This window comes from Oncorhynchus tshawytscha, linkage group LG14 (genome assembly GCF_018296145.1).
Source record: "Oncorhynchus tshawytscha isolate Ot180627B linkage group LG14, Otsh_v2.0, whole genome shotgun sequence".
Lineage (NCBI taxonomy): Eukaryota > Metazoa > Chordata > Actinopteri > Salmoniformes > Salmonidae > Oncorhynchus > Oncorhynchus tshawytscha.
Genome location: NC_056442.1, coordinates 36,309,796 through 36,334,485, shown reverse-complemented (window position 1 = coordinate 36,334,485; position 24,690 = coordinate 36,309,796). Strand labels below are relative to the sequence as shown.

The 24,690-nt window shown below is 41.0% G+C and overlaps 1 pseudogene; it reads right to left on the bottom strand.

The window, feature by feature from the left end:
• Positions 1 to 1,056: 1,056 nt before the first annotated feature.
• The window catches only part of LOC112267127, a 182,212-nt pseudogene continuing 158,578 nt past the window's right edge, over positions 1,057 to 24,690 (bottom strand).

Sequence of the window (24,690 nt, the reverse complement as noted above, 5' to 3'; positions counted from 1 at the left end):
GTAAAGTTTAGTGGAGGAGGAATAATGGTCTAGGACGGTTTTTCATAGTTCCGGCTAGACCCCTTAGTTCCAGTAAAGGGAAATCTTAATGCTACAGCATACAGTGACATTCTAGACGATTCTGTGCTTCCAACTTTGTGGCAACAGTTTGGGGTAAGCCCTTTCCTATTTTAGCATGACAATGCCCCTGTGCACAAAGTGAGGTCCATACAGAAATGGTTTGTCGAGATCGGTGTGGAAGAACTTGACCGGCCTGCACAGAGCTCTGACCTCAACCCGATTGAACACCTGGCATGAATTGGAGCGCCGACTGCAAGCCAGACCTAATTGCCCAACATCAGTGCCCAACCTCACTAATTCCCTTGTGGCTGAATGGAAGCAAGTCCTCAAAGCAATGTTCCAACATCTAGTGGAAAGCCTGCCAAGAAGAGTGGAGGCTGTTACAGCAGCAAAGGGGGGACCAACAAGGGGGGTATTACTTTTTCATGATCCTGTGGATAGTGGAGAGAAATTTCTGGTTTCTAAGAATAAAACATTTCCATTAAAGCTTGAATAATGCTGCTGACCTTTAGTTGGGATCACTTCAAATAATGGGAAAAGAATGGTTCATGCTAATAAATTAGGTCCTGTTCTTGAAAATGCTTATCAATTTGTCAAATCAATGTTAACATCCAAAGGCTGTTACTGATATCTTAACGTGTGTGGAGTTAAGCTACTATATGAAAAAAAGACCCCTTCAATTAGGAACACTAAATACAGTACATCACTCACCACATCACATCTAATGGAGATGAAATACACTGCCCAGTTTCAATTGAGGCCAAAATGGGTAGTAAAATATTTTAGAAATATCAAAAGCTCTGGATCTAGAGGCTGAGTTGAATAGAGGGTTTTGAAGCAAATACAAACACAAAATCTATATCCACACCAGGGGTAACAGTGCAGGACCAAGAGAATGATTGCTGTCACAGAGCAGATTGGATGGTAACCACCTTTATGGCATGAACCGCATTAGAAGTTCTTGACAATAGGAATATCAGGTAAAAGACAATACAGGCCATTTCACATTGATATCTTTTTATTAAGACAAGTACTCTTCAGAATTTTTTTTGTAAAAATGTTTTATGAACCAATACAAAATATGTATGGGAACATGAGGAAACCTTTCTTTACTACACAGAAATGTTGCCCAGGTACAGAGAGACTAAAGATTTGACCTCAAAACAACTAACTGGAGCAATGAACAACCAAAAGTTCTAGGCATCAAACATGTTCTCCATCCAAACAGCCAAGAAATGTTGGGGGTTAATCAGAAAACTTAACCACTGCAATTATACCACCTGTTTTTTGAAAACATCTGAAAATGTGACTGACATGCATCATATTCAGGATGCTAATACACCATTAGAAAGTAAATAGATGCTATTTAAGTCTCTACACAATCATATCGCGGAAGTTCAGCTGTACAGCGTGATTCAAATTTAAAGGCAATGTTCCTGCGTTAGAGAAGACCGCATTCACGGTAAACACTGTATATGTCAGCTCAAATGGAAATGACCTTAACATTTCTAGCGCACAATCTGTAACGCGATCAGCGATACAGATTCAATAGAGCCTTTAGTCTCCATTTTTTTGTGTGATTACTTGTTCTTTATGTCTGGGGAAAAAACAGATGATACGTTTTACTGTGGATATAAGGATTTATCAATAACCACCCTTGTATTTTGCTGGACACTGACTGTACAAGTGATATTGTCTGATTAACAAATCTAGTTCTTTCTTTGTGAACTAGGTCTATACAAAATAATATGTAACATTTAACAGTGCACCATATATTAAGAACACAAACATATACAACTGAGAAAAAATATATATATTTTTTGATTTGATAACTTTCTGAAATGTTTAGTATTCTTGGGGGGCTTTCACTTTGCATTTCACCTGAGATGCAAAACAAGATTCAACATGAACCTGAGAAAGTGGAAACACATGGACTACATGTCAAATAACACTCAGTGGCCAGTTTAATAGGTACACATCTAGTACTGTGTCGAACCCCCTTTGCCTGAATTCTTCAGGGCATGGAAACATTGTTCAATTGGTATCAAGGGCCATAATTTGAGCCAGGAAAACATTCTCCACACCATCACACCACTGCCACCAGCATGTACCGTTGACGCCAGGCAGGATGGGGCCGTGGACTCATGCTGCTTACACCTAATCCTGACTCTGCCATCAGCATGACGCAACAGAAACCGGGATTCGTCAAACCAGGCAATGTTTTTCCACTCCTCAATTGTCCAGTGTTGGTGATCGCTTGCCCATTGGAGCCGCTTCTTCTTTTAAGCTGATAGGAATGGACCCCAGTGTGGTCATCTACTGCAATAGCCCATCCGTGACAATTACCGACGTGTTGTGCATCCCGATATGCCGTTCTGCAAACCACTGTTGTACTGCGCCGTTACTTGTCTGTTTGTGGCCTTGTACGATTCTTGCCATTCTCCTTCAACAAGCGGTTTTCGCCAACAGGATTGCCGCTGACTTGATGTTTTTTGTTTGTCGCACCATTCTCCTTAAACCCTAGACACTGTCGTGCTTTTTAAAAAAACAGGAAGCTGGCCGTTTCTGAGAAACTGGAAGGGCGTCGGGCACCGACGATCATGCCACACTCAAAGTTGCTTAGGTCACTTGTTTTTCCCACTCTAACGTTCAATTGAGCAGTAACAATGCCTCAATGTATGTCTGCCAACTGTATATACTGTAGCAAGCCATGGTCATGTGACTCTGTCTGTAGGAGCAAACCATTTTCAAGAATGGGATGGTGTACATAATAAACCTTCCACTGAGTGTATACTGAAAACAAAAACAACACTTAATTTGAATCCCTACAGCGATCATTTCAATTGTATCCAGAATAAAACATTGAAGATTAACAAAACAAAAGCAAGTTCAGAACTAATCAATACACTTTGAGATTAATATTGATTTGCAAATTTTAATTTGTTATACTGGTATCGGTTATGTTCTGCATCACCCTCAAGCAATTCAATTAAATAAACATCAGATTTCCAGTGCCGTTTTGCTTGTTTTACCTTTCCCAAAGTGTGGCGAGCCTTAGCCACAATTGCAGCACATAACCTTATAAATACAACTAAAATTGATTTAGCAAATAAATTAAATACACTTTGCCTACCTTGTAGATTCTTACTGGACAGAAATAGATTGTCCGTAAATAAAATCATTAATACTACTTAGCTTGTTTGTTATAAGGAGCTGTTTTTTAAATAGAAGCAGCCATATCATTCAGTTATGATTCCAATTATTTATCCAACCTGAAAATAACTTCAACTTGTTATTCCAGTTCTTAGTACTGTCTGATTTATGAGTTACATGTGAGTAGAGAGTAAGACCACCACTACTAGTGTAAGTTACAGAGAGATTCATATACTACGATATAGTATGACACTGTTGACATCGTACTGTTATACCCTTTAAATAAAGGAAGGCACTGCATTTAGTCCTTCACCCTTATTTTCTTCATTATTATGATATATTCCAAAGCAAAGTTGAATTATATTGCTTTAAGGCAGTGGCTGTCCATTTAATTCATGTATTTGGAGTTGTTTTGTCTATCACACTGTTATATCCAATACATCCATTGACTAATGCACCATGGAAAGACAAAAGCAGGAACTTCAATATGCATTACAGGGATTCCACAGCAATCTGTACATTTACTTCAAAAGCTGAAACATGGCAGAAATGGAAACCGTGCTAGTCATTCCCCATTCAAAACTTATAGGGGATCTTCAATAACTTATTATTCACAGACACGATTAGGAATGCTCATTGAGCAATGACCATTAGTTGTGTGTTACTTTTTCTCATTTGAAAACAAAACATTTTAACAAAACAATAAGTCATGCAAAAATTATATTCAAAGTGTATCTTAATATCTGTAAGATATACAATGGTAGTCAAAAAAATACATACAGAATTCCTTGTGTACTGGCTACTGTTTGAAAAATTAAAATGTTTTAAACATCATTACAATTAAAACGTCTTCAATCTAAAGTATAAGTAACATATTTTCTTCCCTTTCATATTGAGATATATTCCTCTCAATAGCAACCCGAGTCAACAGATTAGATAAAGGCCTAAGACAACAATAAAATCGTGTTTGAAGGTCCTTGTAAGGTTACTAAATATATATTCAATATATTAAAGTCAGTATATTATTCAAGAACAAAATCAAACTGGTTTTCTCTGTAGAAGATAATTATTTGAACTGGATTTGACTCTTTGCTGAAAACACTGGGTAATATATGCACTGTATTTGAACACGTACAAGCATTACTATTACATTGGTCCTTCACTGACCATTGAGGGTATGAGTATGAGGACCCAGAGTAAACCATATTGTAGCGACATTAGCCCAACACCTAGTGAGCTCATCAAGGGGATCGGACCTCTTGGTATAACAGTTAAGGTGTTGGCTTAACAGTTGCTGGACCAGGGGTAGTCCCCTGGTTGGGACTGCCCCCCCGAATTCACTATAATATCATGATGTTGAAACAACACAACAGCCTGTTGCCCCGACCAAGATCTGACAGACAAACCAACAATGCGTATGACCATGGCAGCAACTCCAGTCAGTCTTTTAGCCACAGAACAAACATAAAAGGGATGTTTCAGTATGTCTGATAGAGCAGGAGAGGTCATATTTATGCATGAGTTAAGAGGGACAGTATAGTTTGATATTGATGAGAGCTGTTCACAATAGATTTTAGATAGTCTGGAAATGACTCATATGTGTTGTTGGTTGCTTCTACAGTACACAGCAGAGAGAGTGCTTCTAAAAGCCTGGTACACAAGCTAAAATAGAGCTGCAGGACAACTAGAGAAGAAGCGCTGTATCATTCAATCTCCTCTGAAAGCTAACTGCAGCAAAAAGGATCTGGTGGAGTCGACAGGCTTGAGGGGAAAAAAGAAAACAACAATTACGAAAGAAATAGAACAAGGCACAAAATTGTCTGTAAAATAATTGAACTGTACAGAATGGGCCCCAGCAGTCCAGGAGAGGTTGGATGGACAAATCCACGACAAAGCAATGAAGCCTCCAACTACTCATCCACTCTAATCCTCCTCTCCTCTAGAGTCCTCATCATTCTTCTCATCTTCTCTTCTCCTTTCCCCACCTCTCATCTGTCCTTCTCAGCTGCACCAGTTCGACATCCCTCATTACCCCCCCCCCACACCCTCTGGCCCACTCAGAGTTAGATATAGTGCTCTTACAGGACGCCCCGCCCCCTCCCCCAGCACCCCTGGCCTCTCATCATTAGATGTAGTACTCCTTCTTCTCTTCCGTGTTGTTGTGTCCCCCTCTGCATTAATGATGGCCGTGTCTGCATCTGCTGCGTCGTCTGCTCCTTTGGCTTCATGTGTGAAGTAGGTGCCTGCAACGAATAAACAAATTCATGAACACCCCTGTTGGACTCAAATGAATGGTAATGAATCTCTACAGCTAGTCCACTTCTAGGTCTACGAATGATCAATGATAGTGTACACCAGTTCATCTCAAGCCAGTGGAAGCATTGTAACAGCCAGGGAACCCAGGTGAGCCGTTATACCTTTGTGTCTGGCGAAGTAGCGCCCCAGGACGATGAGTGCACAGAGGATAGCGAACATCACCACGGCAACCACACCTCCGATGACAGCGTGGTCTATCTTCTGTGGCGCCCCCTCATCAGCTCTGGAGTCTGGAAACAAGCCAAACACAGCCTCTTAAAACAATGATCCCCAGACCCCTTCTTTGAGCCAATCACAGCTACAGTTAAAGTCGGAAATTTACATACACTTAGGTTGGAGTCATTAAAACTCCTATTTCAACCACTCCACAAATGTCTTGTTAATATGGTTGCAGGGGCAGTATTGAGTAGCCTGGATGAAAGGTGCCCAGAGGTGCCCAGAGTCAACGGCCTGCTCCTCAGTCCCAGTTGCTAATATATGCATATTATTATTAGTATTGGATAGAAAACACTCTGAAGTTTCTAAAACTGTTTGAATTATACCTGTGAGTATAATAGAACTCATATGGCAGGCAAAAACCTGAGAAGAAATCCAAACAGGAAGTGGAAAATCTGAGGTTGGTCGATTTTCAACCCAGCCCCTATTGAATACACAGTGGGATATGAATAAAGTTGCACTTCCTAGGGCTTCCACTAGATGTCAACCGTCTTTTGAAACTTGAATGAGGCTTTTGTGTTGTGGAGCCGGATGGGAGCTCTTTGAGTCAATGGTCTGGTAGAGAGCCAGGTCCTGGTCACGCGCATTTCACATGATAGCGTCCCATGGCTTCTCTACAGACATAGGGAATTCTCCAGTTTGAACGTAATTGAAGATTTATGATAACAACATCCTAAAGATTGATTCTATACTTAGTTTGACAAGTTTCTTCGACCTGTAATATAACTTTGAAGTTTTCGTCCGACGTTCAGATGGACCTGCACGAGCATTTGGATTTGTGTACTAAACACGCTAACAAAAGTAGCTACTTGGACATAAATAATGGACGTTACTTTAAATCAAGCATTTATTGTGGAACTAGGATTCCTGGGAGTGCATTCTGATGATTTCTATTGACTCCAACATGGCGGATAATTGTGTTTATTTTCTGAGCGCCGTCTCAGATTATTGCATGGTATGCTTTTCCGTAAAGTTTTTTTGAAATCTGACACAGCGGTTGCATTAAGGAGAGGTATATCTATATTTCCATGTCTAACAATTGTATTTATCAACATTTATAATGAGTGTTTCTGTAAAATGATGTGGCTCTCTGCAATATCACCGGATGTTTTTGGAACTAGTGAATGTAACACGCCAATGTATTGTCATGACGTTGTATTAGTTAATGTGACGACTGTTGCTCATCGAATGATTACAAGTTCCTAATTACGTGATTAACTGAATCAAGCAATTATTAACTCATTAACCTGGGGCACCATGGAAAAACTAGTTTTTATTGAGTTTCTATTTCCCAAATTAACTCAAAGAATATCAGAATATTGATTTTACAACAGCCGCTAATTAACCAGTTGCCTCTACCAATCTCGTTCTGAATGTCGTATATCTGCACGGAATCTGCACAGACCCGGGTCCCACCAATGAATTCATACCACACCAATCCTAGTTGAATATTTATTTACTAAAAAGCTAAAATTATGATAAAAGATACACATAGACAAAACACATTATAGACTATTGATTAGAACTTAGTATAACGGGCCAACACACTATGGCGCGTGTTACCCACAATGGGAATTTCAAAAGATAGAGAAAAAGAAGTACACAAGAGAAATATACATTTGGGTGAATTTGTCAGCTATGCTATTCTAATCCTAGCCTTGCCTCAAACTGCCGCTCTTATGGGTCAGAATATAATGATGTAATTACGTGGGGATGATCTCCGGGGATTCTCTGTGTGGACCGTTCCGCTGTTCGATGACGCACTTCTCCTGCGCACCTCCCTGCTCGTCCCCGGTGTCAGTGTCCTTTTTGGCTTAGGAGTCTGTTCCCTCACCCCTTTCTCTGGAAGGGGTCTTCTGAGGACAGACAGCTCTGTAGCTCACAACTCACAGCATAGGAATGAAACCCTTTAGATACCATGATTCGATGGGAGATGGAGGCTAGGTGGTTCGACTTGAATTCATCCGCTTAGACACAGCTACTCATCCGTAGCTTGGGTAGAAAAGGATTTCTTTGTCCTCAAACTTGCGTTGAGTTCTGGGTTGGTTGACTTTTTCAGACCCTGCTGCAGCTGGGGTCACATAGTCCTGTTGTAAATTCCATACTCACAGGTTTTATGCCCTTGGGTCAGAAGTGGGCGTAGCCGCCTTTAGGGCAATTCTCTGGGCGTACCAAGTTAATGAGGCAAGGGCTAGGTTTTTCTCAAATCCCATTTTAGAAAACTAACTTAAACATCTCATCTTCCCCAAAAAGTTCTCTTTGATTTGAATATTTTCCATACAACGTACAATGTATAAACATCAAACATATACTAGGAACACCCTTCAAATTACAATGTTTTCGTAATAACGTCATCTATTAACCTTTAATAACAGAACAAAAATGACATACATTTTCATATTCCATCTATTGTCATGACCACCATTGTGGCTGACGAAAACCATTGTTCCAAAGTCCCTTTAGTTCATGTTTAATGTTCGGAGGCTGGTTCTCCATAGTGACATGACAAAGGAATTTGCCTGTGGCCTGAGATTTACCAGGGGCGTGAGGGCCATAAAAGCCCCCACGTCTTCAGACCCCTAGATCTCTCCACCGCTGTTGGGTTTAGAGATAATCTGTAGGGTTGTGGGATCCTGTAACCTGACCTGATCAAGACAGTCATGACAGTATACTGAGATTTTTTTAATATTAACTGTATCAAACAAAACATACATGTATTGTGTAACATGAAGTCTTATGAGTGTCACCTGATGAAGATCATCAAAGGTTAGTGATTCATTTTATCTCTATTTGTGCTTTTTGTGACTCCTCTCTTTGGCTAGAAAAATGGCTGAATTTTTCTGTGAGTTGGTGGTGACCTAACATAATCGTTTGTGGTGCTTTCGCTGTAAAGCCTATTTGAAATCGGACACTGTGGTGGGATTAACAACAAGATTACCTTTAAAACGGTATAAAATACAGGTATGTTTGAGGAATATTAATTATGAGATTTCTGTTGTTTTGAATTTGGTGCCCTGCACTGTCACTGGCTGTTGTCATATCATCCCATTAACGGGATTGCAGCCCTAAGAAGTTATAACAAACTATAGTTTTGGCAAGTCGGTTAGGCCATCTACTTTGTGCATGACACAAGTCATTTTCCAACAATTGTTTCCAGACAGATTATTTCACTTATAATTCACTGTATCACAATTCCAGTTGGTCAGAAGTTTACATACACTCAGTTGACTGTGCCTTTAAACAGCTTGGAAAATTCCAGAACATTATGTCATGGCTTTAGAAGCTTCTGATTGACATCATTTGAGTCAATTGGAGGTGTACCTGTGGATGTATTTCAAGGCCTACCTTCAAACTCAGTGGCTCTTTGCTTGACATCATGGGAAAATCTAAATAAATCAGCCAAGACCTCAGTTAAATAATTGTAATTTAATCCTTGGGAGTAATTTCCAAATGCCTAAAGGTACCATATTAATCTGTACAAACAATAGTACGCAAGTATAAACAACATGGGACCACGCAGCCGTCATACCGCTCAGAAAGGAGACGCATTCTGTCTCCTAGATATGAATGTACTTTGGTGTTAAAAGTGCAAATCAATCCCAGAACAACAGCAAAGAACCTTGCGAAGATGCTGGAGGAAACAGGTACAAAAGTATCTATATCCACAGTAAAACGAGTCCTATATCGAAATAACCTGAAAGGCCGTTCAGCAAGGAAAATGCCACTGCTCCAAAACCGCCATTAAATAAGCCAGACTACGGTTTGCAACTGCACAATGGGGACAAAGATCGTACTTTTTGGAGAAATGTCCTCTGGTCTGATGAAACAAAAATAGAACAGTTTGGCCATAATGACCATCGTTATGTTTGTAGGAAAAAGGGGGATGCTTGCAAGCCGAAGAACACCATCCCAACCGTGAAGCACGGGCGTGGCAGCATCATGTTATGGGCTTGCTTTGCTGCAGGAGGGACTGGTGCACTTCACAACATAGATGGCATCATGAGGGAGGGAAATTATTTGGATATATTGAAGCAACTTCTCAAGACATCATTCAGGAAGTTAAAGCTTGGTCGCAAATGGGTCTTCCAAATGGACAATGACTCCAAGCATACTTCCAAAGTTGTGGCAAAATGGTTTAAGGAAAACAAAGTCAAGGTATTGGAGTGGCCATCACAAAGCCCTCACCTCAATCCTATAGAAAATCTGTGGGCAGAACTGAAAAAGCATGTGCGAGCAAGGGGGCCTACAAACCTGACTCAGTTACACCAGCTCTGTCAGGAGGAATGGGCCAAAATTCACCCAACTTATTGTGGGAAGCTTGTGGAAGGCTACCTGAAATGTTTGACCCAAGTTAAACAATCTAAAGGCAATGCTACCAAATACTAATTGAGTGTATGTAAACTTCTGATGAAAGAAATAAAAGCTGAAACAAACTATTCTCTCTACTATTATTCTGACATTTCACATTCTTAAAATAAAGTGGTGATCCTAACTGACCTAAGACAGGGAATCTTTACTAGGATTAAATGTCAGGAATTGTGAAAAACTGAGTTTAAATGTATTTGGTTGAGGTGTATGTAAACTTCCGACTTCAACTGTATTTGAGCAGTGACTCACTTCTGATTAAATCACAGAGCAGGAGACTGGAAGTAGCATAGTAAATATCAGTTACAAATACTTTAAGAAATCAGGTAACATATGCTACCAGAAATACAGGGATGTAGCAAGACTACATTTGGCAACTTATACATAGAAGCTACCATAGACGTCCGTGGTCAACGACTGACCCATTCAGGGAGGTAGCTGCGACTCAATGAAATTCTATTAGAGCTATTCTGTTACAGGGTGTGTTGTTCAACAATGAAGGACAATGATGCATTGTACAACATGAAGCAGTGAAGTGAAAACAGTGTTTTCAGTTCAAATCAACATTGAAATGTATGATTAACCTCCTCCCACTCAGTCACACCTTCTCTTCCCTTCCTACTGTGGCTGTATGGGCTGTAGAACAGAATAGCCCACTTCATTTCGGTTTCATTACTTTTCCTGCATACAGTTGAAGGGCACTTCTGGATGATGTTATTCAAACTACCAAATAATGTACAGTATATGTATGTATTACATAATGAAGACCCCATGGCCATTCAAACTGATAATGTACTGCCGTGAATGAGGCCTCAATCGTCATCTGTATCTACAGTATGTCATTCATAAGTGATTAGTCATTGTCTGTATGTGGTGTTGGACATTCACAACAGGATATCTACAACATTTGTTCTCTGTGCTTTCAGATAGAATGAAATCTGGAGAACTCTATGACACTGTATCATATTTCCAAATACCACTTATTCTGGGAGACTAGAGCTTTTCATCTCCAAAAAGTATTTGTGTAAAATGTTCTGAGACTGTTACATAAAAATCATATACTTGACATACCCCACAATTTCAACAGAAACAGTCCAGGGAACTGTAAAATACACTCTGATTTAAGAGGTAATATCAGGAAGTTATAAACCTCAATCATAGGGAGTAGACACAAGCACATAGATAAATCTGGCTGCAATGTGCTGTCCACTCTCACAGAAATACATTTCACCCACGGGAATCCACTGTTTAGGGAGATTTATATGTCTACTAGCTACAAAAGAACAAGGCAAGGCATTAAATCTCCAAACATTCCACATTTTCGGCACTTGAGGTCTACAGATTAAGTGTGGGGACCTGTATCAGTTGAGACTGATGGAGGGGTGAAGAGGAGAGGTGAGAGAAGGGTGTTACTTTACTGCCTGAAGGAGAGACTCCATTTCCCATCAGTCCCCTCTAATCATGAACTGAAATTGGATGGTTTTGAATAAAGATTATGATTAGGAGAACTGTCTTTCTTTCTGAATGCGAATGGGAAAAGCCTAAAATGTCTGACACCTACTTAACTTGAATAGAGAGTAAAGACATGCTTCAATGCCATTTCCTCTTCAAAATGGACTTACCTCCACCAAGCAGGGGCAGAGCTCACATACTGTTGACACAGACTAGAGTCTCATCTGCTGCTGCTGTTGGTTGTATCTCAGGCAGGATGAGCAGAGCAGAGCAGAGCTGTTTGTTTCCAGTATCAGGGATGTCTTGTAGCACAGCACAGAACGCTGAGGAGAGGGAAGGGCCCGTGCTCCATGCTAATCGACATCAACCCGCTAAATGGACTGAGCCGAGGAGCCCTGTCACATCCCCTCACTTGCCCCGGCCCGCCCCACCTCACCCTCACCCACCTCACCTTGCCCCCTCACCCACCGCCCCCACCGCCTTCCATTTAACACCTGAACCAGCCAAACGTCTGAGAGCACAACCAACCTGCCACAGCGCACAGAGGGAAAAATGGAGCGGGTTTCTTTCACACAAAGAAGTGGGCCCGTCTATATCATTGAACGCATCTAAAAGGTATTACAAAGTATCAGCAGGGGGACTGTAAAATCTATAACCCGTCACTAATGGCTAGATGAATGACAGATCTGTATTGGAACCGTCCCATGCTGTTGCCCTGTCTGGAGTCATTCAATGGTTCTGCCTTTTAGTTCAGAACCACATTAGAGGTCCTTTATGGCATTGCACACAAACTAAACAGAATTTTGATTATGTTTAAAATGTGGAAGTGCTCTAACAGTCGGCCATTACCTCCCACATAGTCCTGCTGTTGGCTGGGGAGCTGTGACATGCCCACACCTTGGTCCTGACAGGATGTGGCTGGGGAGCTGTGACATGCCCACACCTCGGTCCTGCCAGGATGTAGCTGGGGGAGCTGTGACATGCCCACACCTCAGTCCTGACGCGATGTGGCTGAGGGAGCTGTGACATGCCCACACCTCAGTCCAGGCAGGATGAGCACAGCCAGGTGGATTTATGGGGGAATAAAAAGGATTTGTGGCCGATGCCCACATCGTTCGGCACAACACTGAAATGAGCTCTGCTGGAGTGAAGGGGCTACATGCTTTATGGTTCCCTCGCTCTCTGTGTCTGTTCTGGAATGACAAATTATACATAGCCAGGTCACTAACTAGCAGCCTCGAACTGATTGACTGGCTGACTTAGTGACTGATTGACTGACTGACTAACTGAATGGCTGACTAGCTTAGTGACTGACTGACTGCCTGGCTGATTTACTGACTGACTACCTGAATGACTGACTTAGTGACTGACTGAATGACTGCCTGACTAACGTATTGACTGAATTAGTAACTGACTGATTGACTGACTAAGGTATTGACTGATTGACTGACTTCGTAACTGACTGATTGACTAACGTATTGACTGATTGACTAACTTAGTAACTGACTGACTGACTGAATGACTGACTTAGTAACTGACTGAATGCCTGACTTAGTAACTGACTGACGGATTGACTGACTTAGTAACTGACTGATTGACTGACTGAGGTATTGACTGATTGACGTATTGACTGACTTAGTAACTGACTGACTGACGGATTGACTGATTTAGTAACTGACTGAATGACTGACTCAGGTATTGACTGATTGACTGATGTATTGACTGATTGACATATTGACTGACTTAGTAACTGACTGATTGACTGACTTAGTAACTGAATGACTGACTTAGTAACTGACTGAATAACTGCCTGACTGATGTTTTGACTGATTGACTGATTTAGAAACTGGGGATCAGTTGTGTGTATCTGTCCCCTGGCTGATTACATGGAATATTGATTTCATTAGTCATACTGGAACTCACTTGTATGCACACTGTGGATTTACAGATGTAATTACACACATTTAATTGCAATGATGACTCTTGTGAATTGCTGGAAAAAGCTCATAACATATTAGGCAAGGGGCCAAATTCAATCTCACCCTCCATTGCAATATGTTTGTGGAGTATGTGGCCTGCTCACACACTCCTGAAGAAGACTGGAAGCATCTACTTTGTAGCAGAGTCTACTTAGTAGTAGCTGAGTCGACTTGGTAGTAGCAGAGTGTACTTAGTAGTAGCAGAGTCGACTTGGTAGTAGCATAGGCTACTTGGTAGTAGCATAGGCTACTTGGTAGTAGCAGAGTGTACTTATTAGTAGCAGAGTCTACTTGGTAGTAGCAGAGTGTACCTATTAGTAGCAGAGTCTACTTGGGTAGTAGCAAAAGCTTTTTAAGCATGTTGGTTTTGTGAAAAAGAGCTACAGATGTAGAATCTTAATTTTACCACCCAGTGATTAAAAATGGTTTCTGGAGTTTGTAATTTCCACTTTGAAATTTCAGACTTTTTATTTATTTATTTATTTTACCTTTATTTAACCAGGTAGGCAAGTTGAGAACAAGTTCTCATTTACAATTGCGACCTGGCCAAGATAAAGCAAAGCAGTTTGACAGATACAACGACACAGAGTTACACATGGAGTAAAACAAACATACAGTCAATAATACAGTATAAACAAGTCTATATACAATGTGAGCAAATGAGGTGAGAAGGGAGGTAAAGGCAAAAAAGGCCATGGTGGCAAAGTAAATACAATATAGCAAGTAAAACACTGGAATGGTAGTTTTGCAATGGAAGAATGTGCAAAGTAGAAATAAAAATAATGGGGTGCAAAGGAGCAAAATAAATAATTAAATTAAAATTAAATACAGTTGGGAAAGAGGTAGTTGTTTGGGCTAAATTATAGGTGGGCTATGTACAGGTGCAGTAATCTGTGAGCTGCTCTGACAGTTGGTGCTTAAAGCTAGTGAGGGAGATAAGTGTTTCCAGTTTCAGAGATTTTTGTAGTTCGTTCCAGTCATTGGCAGCAGAGAACTGGAAGGAGAGGCGGCCAAAGAAAGAATTGGTTTTGGGGGTGACTAGAGAGATATACCTGCTGGAGCGTGTGCTACAGGTGGGAGATGCTATGGTGACCAGCGAGCTGAGATAAGGGGGACTTTACCTAGCAGGGTCTTGTAGATGACATGGAGCCAGTGGGTTTGGCGACGAGTATGAAGCGAGGGCCAGCCAACGAGAGCGTACAGGTCGCAATGGTGGGTAGTATATGGGGCTTTGGTGACAAAACGGATTGCACTGTGATAGACTGCATCCAATTTGTTGAGTAGGGTATTGGAGGCTATTTTGTAAATGACATCGCCAAAGTCGAGGATTGGTAGGATGGTCAGTTTTACAAGGGTATGTTTGGCAGCATGAGTGAAGGATGCTTTGTTGCGAAATAGGAAGCCAATTCTAGATTTAACTTTGGATTGGAGATGTTTGATATGGGTCTGGAAGGAGAGTTTACAGTCTAACCAGACACCTAAGTATTTGTAGTTGTCCACGTATTCTAAGTCAGAGCCGTCCAGAGTAGTGATGTTGGACAGGCGGTTAGGTGCAGGTAGCGATCGGTTGAAGAGCATGCATTTAGTTTTACTTGTATTTAAGAGCAATTGGAGGCCACGGAAGGAGAGTTGTATGGCATTGAAGCTTGCCTGGAGGGTTGTTAACACAGTGTCCAAAGAAGGGCCGGAAGTATACAGAATGGTGTCGTCTGCGTAGAGGTGGATCAGAGACTCACCAGCAGCAAGAGCGACCTCATTGATGTATACAGAGAAGAGAGTCGGTCCAAGAATTGAACCCTGTGGCACCCCCATAGAGACTGCCAGAGGTCCGGACAGCAGACCCTCCGATTTGACACACTGAACTCTATCAGAGAAGTAGTTGGTGAACCAGGCGAGGCAATCATTTGAGAAACCAAGGCTGTCGAGTCTGCCGATGAGGATGTGGTGATTGACAGAGTCGAAAGCCTTGGCCAGATCAATGAATACGGCTGCACAGTAATGTTTCTTGATTTGATTTGACTTGATTTATCAACCTACAAAAAAGTCCATTAAATATAATGCACATAATAATTAACAGTTCCTGTTGCTGCAGGATTATTTTCCTGCTGTAGCAAACTGGCTCAAATTAAGATCCTACATCTGTACAGGATAAATATGGCAATTCAGGTTGGACTGAATTCAAATGAGCCTTAGATTGCCTAGTTAAATAAAGGTAAAATAAAACAAATCAAAAAAGATTTGAAAGAGTCTTTGTTGAGGTCAGTTCATAGAGTGCAGGCATCACTTAGGGCTGTGAGGTCAATCCTTTATGTGTTCTTTGGAAGGAAAATTTATAAAAAGAAAAGTTCTAATTTATGTTTTCATTTAAAAAAAACATCTTATTCTTGACAGGGTCATCTAAAAATCTCCAACTGCACTGCTGAAAAATATGAGCATTGTCCTCAATACAATTGCAATGTCTCAACCTTCTTCAGCACAATAGAGATTCCGAGACAGACTTGCTTTGTCAATTCTGAACAAAGCAGTGAAAATTTGCAGACTCAACCGTGACATTTTATGGAGGTGCGAAAATACAGATGAACTACTATTGGCAACACATCAAATCTGTGAATGGAGAGTTGACTGAACTCTGTACCTTGGGATGTTAGCAAACATGTAGTTGGGAAAACTTTGGATTGACAAAACAAGCTTCTTGACTACACAAAAAAGAACATTGTGAATGCTGCCTGCTTCCTAGTTTTTTTAAAGCTGTTTTTCTGGAGGTCATTGCTAAGAAAAGTGATTGACAAGCTAATGGAAAAGATATTCCAGTGCTCTGCTTTCACATTAGCTACTGCATCACAACATAACCAACTCTAACCTCCTCAGAAAAAATATTCAAGGAACGGAGTTCCCTGAACTTCCAATGCCAAATATTGTTACCCTTTTCAGGGTCAGCAGGTAGACAAACTAACAAACCACTTCTGGTTAGACATTCTACTGCGGTGCATGTCAACCTAAGAATGTTGAAAGGGTTCATCATGGGTTTTGAGGAATATTGAATCTGTGCCTGTTTTCCTTTTTTTACCTGGAATATTCCCAAATATGCTCTTCTAACATCACAACGTCAGTTCCTCAAGAGCTGAGAAAAGTTAAAGTTTTAAAGTTAAGTATCAACATTTCAAGTTAAAATCAGGCCCTATGAGAAAACTATCTTCATTTAGTATGATACTCTTTGAACATCCCCATCCTGGCACAGTAAAACCCATATGCCCCTGGGGACCAATTATAATGTACTATTGTACAGACTAGAATGGAGCCAGTGGCTAATTTTCTCCACATATAAATATAATTTATTTTTTGTTGATAAATCAAGGAAGCAAAGCACACCCATTACAAAGGGAACCAATCTGCTAATCTGAGCCAAAACCCATTTGCATATTAAATAAGTATTTAATGTTGAGCCTCAAAGGCTAATGATATACAAGTGTTAGGTGTTTGCATTAAATGTTTAACAAATGCTATAATGTTTGATGAACAATGAATGAACACACGTTTGTGCATTCTGATTCAGGCCTGGCTCTAACACTATTGACTCAGACAGTTAGTGTGCGTTAATTCATTGTTAATTACTATGCAGTGAAACCGACCTATTGCCTCTACCTTTCACCTCTTTCATATATAGTATATTTCATAATACACTAGTATGACTTTATTTCAGTTTAGATGCATACATTATCATAAGGTGCCATCTAATTTCTAAGGTGCTAAACCAAGTGGGTGTATGTATTTGGAGGAGTCACTCAGTCAAAGCCGTGAACAGCTGAATCATTCACATCTTTTTGCTTCTGTCTCAGCACCAGGAGAATCGGCATAATAAAGTCTGTCTGTCTGTCTGTCTGTCTGTCTGTCTGTCTGTCTGTCTGTCTGTCTGTCTGTCTGTCTGTCTGTCTGTCTGTCTGTCTGTCTGTCTGTCTGTCTGTCTGTCTGTCTGTCTGTCTGTCTGTCTGTCTGTCTGTCTGTCTGTCTGTCTGTCTGTCTGTCTGTCTGTCTGTCTGTGTCTGCAGAGCCATCTTTGGCAGTGCTTCAGCAGCACAACTAGGAGTGCCAAAGTTAGGCACTGTACCGTTTCAACATCAGAACGTGGAAGACTTCTCACTTCCACTGTAGCCCATTAACTCACTGACATAGGCTTCAACACCATGTAGCCTCACCTTGGTGTGGTTGGTAACACTTTACATGGCTATATTATCTAACAGATAGGACTTAGCTCGTAAGATACTGTTAACAATTATTTTCTCAAACTAGCATGTATTACTGTTTATAATCCTGTTACACATTGTTGTGACAGTAAAGACAGTTTGCAATTTTGTAGAACATTTGCTAATGTTTGTTTGTGCTGAAGATTACATGCACAGCTTGAAGACACCGCCCACATACTTTTGGAAGATGAAGAAGCCAAACCACTCCATAAGACAGCAATGAAACATATGAGAACACATGAATAAAAACAGCGAAAATATCAATGTGCACTTACAGTAAGACAGCATACTTTCTCTAGTTTCACTCCAATACATTTCAGCTTTAGTCATTGACAAACAAATTGCCTCACAAAACAAAGCAGGGGAGAGAAAAGTCGAGGTCAAGAGTTCCATTCATTCCTTATTCTTAGTGCCAGCTAAACTCAGATTGACTCATTTATTGTTTATGAAAGGTCCTTCCCTGGAGTAGGATCAGTTTAGCTGGTTGATAGTGGATATGCTGTGGTGGGCTAGCCTCCTTGCAGCATACAAACACAGGCTTGACAAAGTTCTGTGTGGTAGCCGGCAGCATGACCGGTGGCCTATCTTTGGCTCTGTATACATGATATCCTTTAAGACAATATATAGCCTGCAGCTGAACGTGGAACTGTGGGAACCCTGCATGGGGAGGACTTGGTGCTCCTCCAGCCACTGAGCCTGTACATCTGGACCAGTTGTTAAACCATGGGGCTCTGGCGATCTCATTCAATTGAACAGGATTCTCAACATTTACCCTATTTCTTCTTACAGTTCATTTATTCAACATGCACACCAGAACAATGTACAGAAGCCCTGTCAAGTGGTTTGAGTTTTCCATAGAGATCATTGTGAATGGTGAGAAGTGTTTCTGTGCAGATTCTTCTATACTCTCTACTTTCTCCAGCCAGGGCGAGGTAAGGAGGGTGTTAGCAGGAGATTACCCGGGATATGATGTCCCTCCCTGGGATCATCTCTGAATGTTTGGCGAGCGAGGGCTTCACCTCCGCAGACTGCCTTTATAAACCCTGAGCTGTAGAATCAGAATGACTACTACCCTCTCAACAATAGAAACCAGCCTGCCAGCACAATACCAGAAACCACTCTGTTTAATAATGCTGGCTGAAATCTATTCACGCCAGCCCCTCATATAAGCCATGGTGCCTGGAGCATTGCATTAGGTTAGCAAACCAATCAGAGAGGCAGCACTTATGAATTAGGATGGGCACTGTACTTGTTTGTATGCCATTTTATAATAGTAAAAGTTATTTTAAAATAACTTCCCCATACATTTGTGAATTGGAAGAAGGTTTGAGAACCCCTGTTCTCTCGGCCTCTTTACTTAAAAAAGTGAATACAGCTGATTTAAAAGCTACTTTCAATGCACTTTACAATAACCTTTGGTTAAGTAACTATTGGTGTATGTATAGTTGACAGTACAGCATTGAAAATAGGTTTTATAAAACCCATGACAACACTTTCATAGACTGATAGTGACTAATTTCTCGCCGAACTCTAAAGGGACTTAAAGCCCCTTAGTCCTACATACAGTATTTTATATAGGAACGCTGAAAAGCTTGACAATGTGATCTCTCCAAGCAGCCTCTTTCTTTCTCTCTTTCTCTCTTTCTTTCTTTCTTTCTTTCTTTCTTTCTTTCTTTCTTTTTTTCTTTCTTTCTTTTTTTCTTTCTTTCTTTCTTTCTTTGGGATAGAGCAGTAGATACAAAACGTGGAGGACTGGCCAGCTCTACACCAGAGATGTACAAACGACTCTGTGGTTTCATGCTTTACCATGGCATTTGCTCCTCCTCAACACAAAACCATATTTAGGCCTTGAACCGCTGCTGCTCTTGCCTGTTGCTAGGCTACACCAAGGAAATCGAGAGAAAAAAATAAAACACTTATCAGAGGAGAGAAAAATCTAGCAGGGCATGAAAGCATTACACTGTGGAAATGAAAAGCTACATTCCACATGAACTAGGAGCCACACAAAGAGGAAATGGTGCATAAACAACTTGTTCAGAATGGAACCCCACAGAATGTTTCCCTTAGCTTATAAAAGGGAAGTGGAGAGGCCACATGGAGGGACGGTTGCTTGTGTGGATCAATGGAAAATGGCAGCTTGAGAGCTGTATGTTTACACATTCATTTGGATAACACCATTCACACATCACAGGAGCGCACTGTGGCACTCAGGGCTGGGAGGAACTAGCTCAAGTTGTCCTCGACGACAGGAATTCCTATGAAGGCCAATACAGAGTTATCTAAGTACAATGTAAAGCTATGGTACATTACATGATATTTCAATCTCTTTGGGCCTCCGGTTTACAATAATATTCTGGTCATGACACTCATTACCCTCTGTTGTGAATGTAAGTTTGTGCTTGAACAGAGTAAAAGGCCAACAGAAGGTGCGGTTCTGCAGCTTATAGTAACACAATGTGATTGCATTGCATGTCAGGTTAACAAGGCCCCTGAGACATAGTATTCAGAAAAGTAGTGAACAGCAAGAAAGCTCTATTACATCCTACCGGCATGCACTGCAGAAATCATGTCAAACCTCCGTTTTAGTCCTGTCTCTCGGAAATCACTGAGGAGTTATGAAAAACGTCTCCGCTGCCGCATTCATTAAACTGTAAGTGAAGAGTAATTGGTTTACAATGAAAAACACAACACACAATTTTAACAACCACCTGTTTACGAATTGCATTTTCAAAGTAAATTGGCTGACGCCCATGGGAGGAGTCATCTGTTGATTCTCTGTAGAGACCATATGAGATAAACAGTCTCTAGTTTTGTCCTAGTCCAAGGACAATCAAAGAACATTAGATGTACACATGTTTGGATCTTTTGAGACAGTTTTCTACAGCAGAAAAACAATCCTGCATCAAGATGAAATGTGAATTATTCTACAGGTTCTAATTAATATAAAAAATATATATTTCAGTGGAAATTCCCAACTTCAGAAGCCTTTTTAAACTTCAAATACAGTACAGGATTAAAATGTCCTGCATTGCAGAAAAGTTCTCCTGCAACAGGGTGATCAAATTAAGATCCTACATCTGTATAAAAGTAGAAATACCGGGACACAGTATAGTAGGATTGTCATTGATACAGAAGATCCTACATATAAAAGTTCACCCCTCTTTTTTGGAGTAAAATATTCCAAATGGACTATTCAAAAAAACATAGAAATAGGAGCTAGAGCTTCTTCATGTCCCAGACCACTCATTCACCTTGTAGACCTGATTGTGCAGTTGATGAGACACTCAGGCTCTCTACTCCCTCTACTCAGACACACAAAATGGCCTCCGGAGGTTTCCAGCACCAGCATGAAAGGGACCTGATTACTTCTCTAGTGCCTGAGTGGAAATCAAAGAGCCATACTGTACCACCACCCACCACCACCACCTCCTCTGTGTGACATGCCATGGGACATGTACGTATGGTACATCTCGGTGGGCTGGCTTTGAATGACTCGGGATGACTTCATGTTAGCTCTGGAAGTACATTGTCAGCTATGAACGTGCATTTGCCCCTCCCCTGTGTGTTAGTAGAGAATCACATGGACATATGGAGTACTTCCATAGCGCAGGATTTCATCCAAACGTTTGAGGGAACTCTGCTTGCAAATATTGATAGAAATCAATTACGAGGTCTGCGTTTAGCTGGCAAACAGAGAATATAATTAATGGCAGTTGTCAGTGCTGCAGTTACTCTGCAATATAAATGCCATATTTAGTTCTCTAAATGTCACCTCCTGATGCTGCCAAGTACTTTTGGCCAACATTAGGCTTTAATAGATATTTTAAAAGCTCTAGCCCATCCCAGTACTCCCATTCTATTTCTCTCACTGCCAGTTTATCAGAAATGTATTATCTTCTAAATGGAATTTCTCTCACTGATGAATGCATTTGGCATTCCTAATAAATGGTCTACATGTGTCTGTATACGAACAAACCTGAACTATCTAGAATGGAGGAGAGGCAGATTTTTGTTTTGTTTTTCAGTTTATTTGAACAACCATATTATACACAGAAGTCTTCCCAATAGTCAACACACTTCTTCCGCCACAAAAGTGAAAAGAATAAGAACTACATATAGTACCGTAGAAGATCCAACACTAAACAGTATGTACAGAGGTGGGCCAGCTGACACTGTAAATAAACTGTCCTTCATCCATATCATAAGTCAAAGAGAAAAAAAAATCTGTCAATGTTTCCAGACCTACAAAGATGGATGTGATTGTGATTTGATGGGGGAGATGTAAAGGGCATTATAATGTGACTGTGATGTGAGTGTGGGCAGGTTGAGATACGGCTGCATGGAGATGCTGATAAGATAGCAGAGTGCCGAGGACCGACATGTCTCCTCCATCCTCACAGATCAAACGTGACAGGAAAGGGCTGTGACAGGTATCACTGAAAGCACAGCGCAGGGTGTCCGCTATGGCATCTATCAGTAGAACGATCTGATTGAGACTGCCCGCCCGCAGTCTCAACCTCTCTCTTTCTCTCTCCCAAACTCTCTCTTTCTCACTGTACTACACTACTGCAAACACACTCACAAGCATGCACACGTGTACACACAGGCGAGGGTTGAGAATTAACAAAGTGGGGACATACAGTACCTTGGGTGTTGTCTAGGTTCAAGGTGGTGGGTGTGGGGATCGTGGTAGGAGCATCTAGATGGAAAACATACAAAATAAAGAAGAAATGTATAAGAAATAAAGAAAGCGTGAGAAGCCATTAAGGATGGGGTCATGCAAGTATGGAAGTATTGTAGCAGAATTGGGAAAGTATCAAATCTCTCAGTAACTACTGTAGTATTACTATAGAGCGAGATAATGATTTGGGTTCTGTATGGTCTCAATAAGACGATGGCTGTTTTTCCCACAGGAAGGATGTTGCTTTCCCATATTGCATTCTTCATCTGTAACCTGTGTCAACGTATCATTGATGTCTTTTCTACTGTCTGGTGATAGTGAATGTAATATCAGAGCTTTGACAATGCACAGTGTTTGATATCAGGTAATTCCAATCTTACTTAAACCTCTACTCATTAACAGTAGGCCAAAAGGTTGGAATGAACACATCTAATTTACTATTTTGTATACTCATACTGTAGTTTGAAAAATTAACTTTATGTGCCCAATATTGTTCATAAACATTCAATGGGTAGTTGGGAAGATATAAATGAAAATATTAAGTGATTATTTCCAGTAATTAAGTTAAGCAGTGCATTAAGCAACTCTGGAGCTCTCCCCTGCAGTTCTTCTGCACCCCTTGCAATAACAGACTGATAGTGTCCTGACAAGGCCTTTCATAACACCAAAAACAAAATAATGAGAATTACAAAATGGAGGCCAATACAGGTATGCAGCGGTGCTAAGAGACTGGAAAGCTTCCCTGCCACTAGGAATATCTTCCTGTTTCTGGCACAGAGAGATAGCGCCGGCCCCTTGCTGGAGACAAGTCACAGCGGGAGAAATTTGTCTGGCTGTCTTCATGCCTTTACTGTCTGTGCCCATCAGAAGCCCACAGTAGGGGACCACACACTTCCAAACTAATGATAAAACATCAATGGTGGCATAATGTCGCTTCTGGGGGAGGAGGGGGCAGGGGGGAGAGGTGAGGGGATATCAGGAACAGATTCTCCGCAAACAATATTTATAGGGGATTTCTTCTTTCCCTGTGACCGAAGGCGGTCTGATAGCTGAAATGTCAGAGTCTGGGAAATTGGGCATGCAGGCCAGGGATAAGAGGCTGCCACAAAGGCCTGGATGGGATGTGGCACATATAATAGTCTAGCAAACAAGCATTCTCCATGGGCAATTTGCAGGCTGGATTACTCTTGGCTCCACATTATGAGAGCTGAAATATGAATGTATTTGGAGGTGCCATATTTTCAGGGTACATTTCTATTTGTAAGAACATTTGATATGAGAAATTCTAAGCACAAACTGAAACAATGCGGGAGAAATTTTTTAGTTATGCCCTCTTAAACCTGGCAGCCAAAAAACTTTATTTTTCTTCAGTTTGTTAGCAATTCTGAATACATTGTTTTATATGCACATTGTCTTCATAACATAGCAATGGAGATTTCTGACTCAAACAAATATTCCATGAAGTAATACAGCACAACAATGTCCTCAGATGCATTTTTTAAAACACATTAAACTATGTTTTCTCTTGAGTCTGTATGATTTGGTTATTAAGTTGCAGCCTGATGTTTCATTAGTTATTCTGTTCTGTGGTGCAGAGATGGGTGATGGTTCAGAATCCTTGTGATTCAACACATTTGTTTTCACAACAGCGCTTCATCCAAGTTAGGGTCAACAGAGCCATATTTGAGCATACTTTCTGACTGGGCTTGACGCCCAGATGGCTGCATGGGAATCTTTGACTTCATGGCCGTGTAGGAAATCTCTGGGTCAGAGAGTCAACTGCAGAACAAACCCTTGAGCAAAATACATAATTGTTCTCCTGCCAACAGCCAGTATGTGTGAGTTATACCAGGTCAGCTTTGTACAGTGAACAGAGTTTGGTGGGAGCCTACAGTAGCTGGGAGCCTAGTTGCTTTGGACCAGTTTACTCCCACACCGGGCGTCAACCAACCACAGACCAGCACTCACAGTCTACTGAAAACAACCCAGAACCAGCAGAGGAGGCCAACCAGCCTAACTACCTTCTCTCTCACCCTTAGACCAGAATAGAACTGACAACTAAACATGCTTTGTTACTTACTGTATGCTTTTTTACTTACCGTAGGAGAGTACACAGAGTACACACAACATTTCTAGTGTCAGGGATAAAGAGTTTTAGTGCAGCGGTAGGCAGAGGCAAGATGAGAGTAGCAGACTGTATATTCCAACTCTCTGAAAGTAGCACACA